This window comes from Marmota marmota, unplaced genomic scaffold, assembly GCF_001458135.2.
Source record: "Marmota marmota marmota unplaced genomic scaffold, marMar, whole genome shotgun sequence".
NCBI lineage: Eukaryota > Metazoa > Chordata > Mammalia > Rodentia > Sciuridae > Marmota > Marmota marmota.
Window position 1 is genome coordinate 31110830 of NW_025999900.1, and position 9799 is coordinate 31120628.

Genomic DNA, 9799 nt, shown 5'->3' on the forward strand with positions numbered 1-9799 from the left:
AATGCCACTGGTAATGAACCTTCTTCAGCTACACCCTACATACTTAAAATCACCACCTACTTAATCCATATCAGAGGAGTAATCCACTGATTATATCACAGTTCTCATGATCTACTAAGTTCACCTCAGAATGTATTTGAATTGTCTCACACATGCACATTTGGGAGGACACCACATATACAAAAGTTAACAATATACATCAGAGCTTTTGGCCTGTAGTTTTCTTTTAGTGCCATTCTCTGGCTGTAGTATCAGGGTCATGTTGGCAACAAATCTTTACAATAAGACTAAGGATACACACTACAGAAAGAACAGTATATTCAATAAATGATTCTGTGAAAATGGTCATTAACATGAAAAAATAATGGACTTTGACCCTTAAAGTACACTACACACAAAAAATCATAAAACTCAAAATAAATAAATGAATGAATAAATAAATATCAAAGAAGGAAAGAGAGGAAGAAGAAAATGGAGAAGAAGAAAACAAAATCCAAGAAAAAAGAAAAGCCTGACTTTCCTGATAAAAAGCCCTAGAAAGGAGAAGTCAGAGGTACTTGGTAGTGTTATCCATATCCACTGGCATAAGAAACAAATATTCCTGTTGCAGCATCACCAACATGACCCTGAAAGTAAGACCATTCCCTCTCCTACACCCACCTGCAGTGATAGCCTGCTCACAGAAAGAACTCCCCACAGACAGAAAGTCAGTGCAGCTGGTGAGGACCAACAGAAACAATAAGATCAAATATATCATTATAAGAACCAAGATGTACAGGATATGATTGAAAATCTTTCTAAAAACCAGGAAAAAAATAATTGAGAATTGACCATTTATAAACTCAGCATGAAGATGAATCATATTTTGGAATTATTTGTCAAATATTTTAGAGCATCCATCATATAAAAAGCACTTATTATTTGTAGAGATAAATAAAATGACAAAAAATATACTGTATCATCCTATATATGGATAATAAGCAAATTACTTAAGGAAAGTAAGGTATTTATATATGATTGGGGGTGGATTATACAATGAAAAATAACAATACAAACACAATTAATTATACATAATGAGTATGTTGGGTTTAGAACTGGGAGGAATGATAAGACAGTTTTAATACTGTACTCTATAATTTTTCATTTTGGAAATTTCAGCTTTATGTGAGGCTTACTAAAGGTGACTATTCAAAGGTATGTAGAAAGAATATACTAACTAGATAAACTGAGCCATGCCATCACAATAAATGGGAGAATAGATATTTTGAAAACACAGGTTTAGATATGAAGTGCCAACCTAAAGCTTATTGATATGTGAGACAATGCAAGAGAGTCAAGAGGTGGAATGATTGAATTACAAGAGCCTTAACCTAATCAGTGTCTTAGTCCACAGATGGGGATTAACTGGTGATAATTGCAGACAGGTTGGGTGTGGTTGGAAGAGGTAAGTCACTGGGGTATGTCCTTAGGGTTTATGTTTTATCTGCAGTGAGAGGAGCTCTCTCTCTCTACTTTCTGATCATTGTGTGCTTTCCTCTTTCACACCCTGATACTGTGATATTCTTCCTTTCCTCAGGCCCAGACAATGGCTTCAGTCATCTATGGACTGATTGACATCTCTGAAACTGTGAGCACCAAACCCCTTTTCTTCTCTAAAATTGTCCTCATTTTATTTATTTATTTGTGTGTGTGTGTGTGTGTGTGTGTGTGTGTGTGATGCTGGGCATTGAATCTAGGGTTCATATGAGGCAAGTGCATATGAGGCAAGTGCCCTACTACTAAGTTATATCCCTATCCTCTAAAATGTTTCTTGTGTCTTTTGGTCACAACAGTGAAAAAAGATGACTAAAACAACATCTTATAGGCCAAATACTTCATTAAGTTCTAGAAATCATTCAATCTCATGGTAGAACTGTAGGAATCAGTATTCACCAGTTTGTATGATTACATAAAAATTACTATTTACCTAATGCTATTCTTACATTATTTTACAGATAGGGAAACAGCTTAAAGAAATTTAAAGCAATCACTCAGGATCATAAGTTGTTCATTTACTTATTTTTTCAGTGCTAGGGATCAAAAACAGGGCTTTGTGCACATAATATTCTACCACTGAACTATACCTCTGACCCCAAGATCATACATTTACTAGATGTCATAGTAGGTGCCGATAAAGAAATCTGTCTCCCTGGCATATGACGGTTATATTTATATCAGATAGCTCTCATTCTACATTTCATCATTTGGCAAAATAAATTATAAATCATTATCACTGCAAATGAAAGACAGGATGTAGTCTTCAGGAAGAGATGATTGGTGATTTTATTTCACAAAAGAGAGAGTAAATAAAGGAACAATGATATGAAAATGCATGTGTTTCTATGAGGATCTATGTCTAAATTAGCAGGTTGATGCACATCATGCAAATAGAGTAATCAAGGTAAGGTAAATTTTAGTTAAAGAACAAATATAAAGTCATTTTCAGCTGAAAATTCAAAATTACTGTCATAACCAGTAATTATTAAGTGTACTTAATAACTGAATGGGGTATTGATGCCTAGCATGGTTGTAGAGGTATTTACAATAAATCTAAAATTTTAAATATATCAGAAAGCTAGTATAAAGTGTTTGAAAATGGAGCACATTTCTCTGATACAAGAGGATATCCTGTATAGTTAAGTGTGTCTTTTCTACTAGCTGTTTCTCTTTTTGATTAATAAATACCTCTTATTTTGCTTTGAAGCATCTACCACTTCAATCGTCTCAATTTTAATTCTTAATAAATTTTCTATTTTCTTAAATATAATTGCAACATTTGATCATTTTTTTTAAATTTCTGTATTAATTGTTCATGATATCACAAAATAAAGTATTTTTTTCTGTTTTACATGTAAACATTGTGCTTACATATTATAAATGTTCATATTATGGTTTTTGGTTGCTGTGAAACCTCTCTCCTTGACACAGCTCTTGCTCCTCTTGAAGAGAGCATACCTGGTCCATTTATGAATTCTACTTCAGTTTCCTGCAAGTATTTTATCTTGATGGAAAGAAAGAGTGCTTTTCAGTAGTTGGCAATTCTTTTAGACATAAATTTAAACAATGCATAAAATGAGCAGGAGAGCATATTAAGGAAAGGTCTGGCAAGACCGCTTGCTATATGCTGTTTGTTAGTGTGTGTGCATGTGCACATTTATGCAATTAGTCAGACTCTATTATGAAGTGACTCCAATGACAGTTTTTGCATGTGGATGGAATATAAAGTTTACTGGATGTAAGGAACAACTCCATTTTAAAAAAATATATTTTAGTTTTCAATGGACCTTTATTTTATGTATTTATATGCATTGCTGAGAATCGAGAACCCAGTGCCTCACACATACTAGGCAAACACTCTACCACTGAGCCACCACTCAGCCCCAGGAACCACACATTTTGCCCAACAGAAGTCATCTCCATTAATCTATAGTATTGTTGCTTTCTAAAAGAAAAATCTTCTTGTTAATTATAACAGAGTATTTTATTTCTCATTTTATTCATCTAAATGTTTAAATAAAACATTGCCCCATCATCTACCTGAATCCTCTTAAAAATATTAGTAAAAACTGGAATACCTTAAAGCCCACTTATTGACTTCCACTTTTAGGTAGCTTGATCTAGACTCATAATTAATATTTGTATACATCAGTGACACCCAATCTCTCCACTACACACACTTGAGTTCCAACCTTACACATCCATTTATTATATGACAGTTTCACTTGCACATAAAAATACTTTCATATTAATGTTGAAACTATTACTATAATCTTTCTGCAATAACTCAAATTTTTCCCATTCTAATTCTTTTCCATGGTTTCCTATTTAGGTAAATGAAAGCTTCTCAAAGGCTTCCCAAGCTAGAAACCTCATAGTTACTCTGAATAGTTTTTAATAATCTTTCACTGTCATTTCCATCACTAAATCCTTTGTTTTTCCTGTCCACATTTTTCCAATTAATATTCTTTTTTTCCATTTCAATGGCTACCAAACAAGTCTTAGACACCTTTTATGAAAGTTTTATTTAAGATCAATTTGCATAGAAGTGATCATGTTTAAAGTAGCACATAACTTTCTGTTACCCTCAGAGAATTCCTCACAACAACCAATCTGATTTCTATCAGTATAGGTTTGTTATCTGTTTTGGAACTTCACATGGGTCAGTGGTAGGTTCTTACTAATCTTCTATATATGAATACATAAAAATTTGTATATTCAAATATGTTGGATTTGGGAGTTATAAAAATACTCATCTATTAGAAATAGAATTGGTATGAATATTTATGTCTACATTGTTTTATGGACACATAGTTTAATTTCTCTTTGGTAAATACCTAGGAGTATGTTGGGGTTTATAGCCCCTGTCTCCTCCTGACCAGTGGGAGAAACAGGGAAAGCACGCCCCAGACCAGGACAAGCCAAGAAAGGTAAAGGTCCACTGGCGGCCCACACCAAGCCCTCCCTCGTTGGAGGACAATCAGACACGCCAGGGAGACAAGTCCAAGCAGGATCTCATTTATTGAGGAAGTACACACAGCTTATATACTGCACAGGAGCCAATCAAGATAAAGGTCAGAGGGGTGGAGCAAGTTCATGTGTACACCCATCCCATAGTCTGTAAGGGAAGGCATGAACTGTCCACGAGGGCAGAAGAGTCCTGGACCTGTCCTGGAGGTGGTCGGCCTTTTCTGTCACCACCCACAGCACTGCCTCCTGGCTGATCGCCAGAAGCCATCCCAGCCACATGTGCGGCCCCAAGTTCGGGAAGCAGGCAGCAAGTCATGCCCTATAGGAGTAGAATTGCTGTTTCAAAGTTTAAGCTTATGTTTACTCCCATAAGATTCTGCTACCATGATTTCAGCTTCAAAGCATTAAGGTGTATCTGTCAAAAGAGGGGTTTCCTTGCTTTTAGAAATTGTAAAACCAGGCATAAAATGAAGCAAATTTCCAGACAATGGACAACAAGTACTATAAGAAAGACTGTGATTCCTAAGAGTAGAGAAACAAAAAGAATATAAAGTACAATTGTTCCATCTAACTGATTTGTGGCAGCACAGAAAAGGAACACAAACTCACTGACTTTGCTAGGTTGAGGAAGTAGAGATTAAAGTCTAAGGAGATGGAGGTGGCTAGAATTTGCAGTGCTGAGTACCAGAGAGGAAAGAGCTGCAGAGAGGAACTCCTAGAAGGGGCAGAACGTTTCTTCCAGTCTTTGGCTACACTTACTTTATACATAGATAGAGTAAAATACCACAAAATGGGAAAAGAACCAAAGAAAATAAAGCCAAAAGTGCCCAGAGCCCACCCAAATCAGACTGGAAAGAACTCTTACTACTCTGTATGTTGGATAGAGTTCTCTGCAGGGTCTTGCTTAATCTGAAGGGTTGTTCAGTAACCAAACAGTGTTAAAAAGCAAGTACCAAATTAACAATGGAGATTTGTGAAAAATTTAACTGTGTGCCAGAATAAAATCCTACCTATATTTAAGATGTAACAGTTACTTGTTAATGAAGGAAAGATGAAGGCTGGAGCAACTATGTATGTGTGTGTGTGTGTGTGTGTGTGTGTGTACACGCACGCATGCACACAGTTTTTATGTGTGTGTGTGTGGGCATGAGCAGTTTTCTATTACAAAAGAAAGGAGACCAGATACACAAATCAATGAGAAATCATGGGTACCAAGAGGAATCCATATAAATCTGAATGAACAACTTCCCTTGTGGTGTACAGGATATTAAGTGCACACACATACATGCACATGCACACACACATACCTTCCAGCTTTAAATTATTACTTAGTAAAAGAAGACTCTAAGATTCCTGATGCAGTAGTTAATACAAATCCTTTGTCTAAACAAAGCAGCCATTGTTTCCTGACAAGTTATCTGACATTCAGGAAAAAGAGTTAGTTGAATAAATTCATGGGCTCTGATTATAGTTTTTTAAAATTCAATCAACTCTATTTGTGCTAGTCATATTTTCAAGGATATATGTTTCACAATGTATAGCTTGTAAAAATGCTATTGATTAACTTATTGTGAGTTGTTTAAAGATGGGTCAAGGACTTAACAAACATATGTGCCCAAGGAACTATAGTACCAGTTGTAACTAAAGAAGCATTGGTAGAAATTATGAAAATAAAATGTCAATGAATGAGGAAATTTTTAAAAAATGATAAATGGTGAAATTTATTTTTAAAAAAGTCTTAACTGAGAATATCTTATTTTGCAAATTTTTTTTCTAAAATTTGGCTCCTAATTTTATGAAGATTGTATTGAAATTACAGAAGAAATTTGAAGAGAGTAGGAAAAGATAAACTTCAATAAATCTTGACATAAATGCACAAATTTGCAAATAATTTTGTTCATGGGTATAAAAATTCTTAGATTTCAAATTAAATATTCCACTTATTGAACAAATTTCCTATATTCATATATGAATATACCACCAGTGAATCAGCACATCATGTACAACCACAAGAATGGTATCCTACTTAGAATGATTTATACTCCATATATTTATGTCAAAATATACTCTGCTGTCATGTAATCTAAAAAGAACATATAAAATAATAATAATAATAAAGTATGAAAAAAGTGTACATATATTCATACCATTTTAATTTTAATTAAATTTTAATTTGATTTGAAAATGACATTTGTCTTACTTTGGATTTTAGATTTTCTTCTAGACATAATTTACCAGTTATAGAACTTCATGTTGAGAAATACTTGTTTTCCTCTACTTTAAAACTTTTATTCCCTTTCTATGTTGCATTCTACAGCTCTGAAATGGCAGAAAATTTAAAGTTAGTTTTCCTTGAAGAACATGCAGGTTTCTAACTCCTCAGGCAGCAAGCTCCTAACTAAACCAATATTCCAATTCACTATTAATAGAATATTCTCTATCTTAGGTAAGGAAGTTCCATGAGTTCTCTAGACAACAGTATATAGTAGATTTTACCTACTCCTAGCAGTAATCTCAAGGAAAAAAATAAGGTCTAAATAAGTTCTTGAACAAGTCTTGTGGTAAAATTTATGGAAAAATATTCCTTAAACCACAAAATTAGATATTGGTTACATAGTTACAGCTTCATAGGCCAAAATGTGGATGATAAAATTGTGCATGGTGTTCATTTGAACTATGTGTCTCTGGGTATGCCTGGCTACTGGGGCAGAAAGAAAGATTATTTTCAATAATAATGAAATTAAAATTCATTTAGGGCCTATGGTATGTTAGATACTATAAGGTACTAATTCAGGTCTATTTTATTATTTAATTTTTCTATCATACCATGTCAGAGGTATTATTATTACCCTCATTTTTACAGATAACTGAGTTAAATAATGCTTGATATCACTCAAAATTAGGTATCCTAACTTCAGAGCTCATTTGCTGAACTCTTTAATTATTGCCTTTCAAAACAGTCCATTTTTAACTACTAGTTGCATATCACTATTTTTCCTAAATTTTCTCCTTTAATAGGAATGAAAATATTTTTTTTGCATATAACTTTGAATCAAGATGAACCTTCAAGACAGTGCTTTATTGGTTAGAGAAACTGTTTTAGTTGTTATGGAAAATTTATTCAGACAACAAATGGGGAAGTGGAAAAGACAGTGAATATCTGGCTAGAAAAACTCAAAGAGTTCTTTATAGTTTATATTAATAAAATAAAAACTATAATAATATTTATAGCATTATGCTTGCATTCTCATTTAACATACAGAAGACCTTTTTCCACATTAATAGTCTCTGTAGGTAAAAATAAATAAATAAATAAAAATTAAAAAATAAATTAAAATTTCCTTCCCTCCTGGAATGTGAACACCTTGGGTAACCGCAGACCTCAACAGCTATTTAAGTCAGAGGCTCACATTTATTGGGTACAGGAAGGTACAGAAACACAAATAGTATTGACATAGTCTATCTGCGAATATCCAGTTAAGTGAATGTCATCTCTTTTCTTCGTACTTAAATTTACGCTTAACTGCAAGTTATATATTTAGTTTATAATTGTGCATCAAATATGTAATTTCTTTCTTTTATGAGAATGATCTTAGTAGTGGGCAATTGAAGCAAATGATACCAATAATTTCTTCAAGTTCACATCACTAGAATTAATTGGCAAAGCAGAGATAAAAGTTCAAATGTTTTTACTTCAATCAAGTGATTTTTTTTTTTTTTAAGAAACACAAGATCGTTATTGTGGACATGCCACATGGCATGTCAGAAACTCCAAAATAAAATAATAGCAAGGTTATTTTTCTTGTGGGGAGCAAAGGATCTTTGGAAGAAAAATCAGTCTGACACATGAAATAGGTAAATGTAACTTTTTAAAATATTTAATACTACATTGAATACTCACAAGAAAATAAACAAACTAATGATTGAAAAGATATAATTTTAGATTTAAATATCATACACAAACACACATCCCAATCAATGCCCTTTTACAATTTATACAACTGATTCTGTGTACTTCCAATTTACTTAATTAAAAATTAACATTGCATATATTTATTTGATACAACATGATATATATATATATATAGATAGATAGATATAAAATGAAGAGTTAAATGGAGCTAATTAAGCTATGTCTCTGGGTGTGTGTGGGGGTGTGTGCGCAGTGAAACAACAGTCTACTCTGTTAGCAATTTTAAGAATGCATTATTATTAACTCTAGTGACCATATAATACAACAGATCTCTTGAACTTGTTCCTCCATGTAAATAAACTTGTGCATCCTTTGACAGGCATTCCCCACACCCCTACCCCCACCTTGGTAACCGCCCTTCTCTTCTTTACTTCCATGAGTTCTACTTTTTTTTTTTTTTAGAAACATACAGTTCTAGTCAGGTGAACTTGAAGAAATTATTAATATCTTTGCCTTCAGTTGCTCCCTACTAATATCATTCTAGTCAGAGTAAAAAATCACATATTTGAAGCATAATTATAAACCTAAATATATTGCAGTTAAGCTAATATCATGTGGTATTTGTCTTTCTTTGGCTGGCTTATTTCTCTTGGCATACTGTTCCCAAATAATAGAATTTTCTTCATCTTAAGGCTAAAATCATATTCCTTTGCTAGACATACAATGTGGGGACAAGTGCATGGAGTACTGCATACATGGCATATGTTAAGGGCATCTGAGTGGCAGGCCAAGCCCCTCATGTTAGGCATGTGAGCAGCAGGCCACTTACCCTGTAGGCACAGCCCTGGGCATGAGGCCATGTGTTACAGTCCCTGTGCTTGCTCCACAGCCCATTCCTTGATTGGTCGCTGGAAGGACAGTTAGCAGACATTGCATTGGTGGCTGCCTGTAAACTGCTTAGCTACTGCCTGAGAATATATACATAGTAACTGCACAATAAAATCAGACCTGCTTCCTGCTTGGTCTCCAGAGGTCTTGATTAGCAACTCTGCAGCCACACTCTCTTCTACCCTGTTCTGTGGACCTCCTCGCTGGAAAAGAGAGAGCCCACGCAATACCACATTTTCTTTAATTCATGAATGTGTCACTAGCTGACCAGGCTAACAAAACAACAACAACAACAACAACAACAAACCCCACAAACACAGAAATACCTTTTATAGGGGTCAGGGATGGCTCTGAGACCTCAGGTGTCAGCTCCCATGCTGGAAGGCAAGGGGGAGCTAGAGAGGTAAGAGGCAAGAGAGTGGGGGCACCCCCAAACCCCCTATTTACTGGGGAGAAGACATTTGATAGAATATTCCACCCAAATAAGGCAAG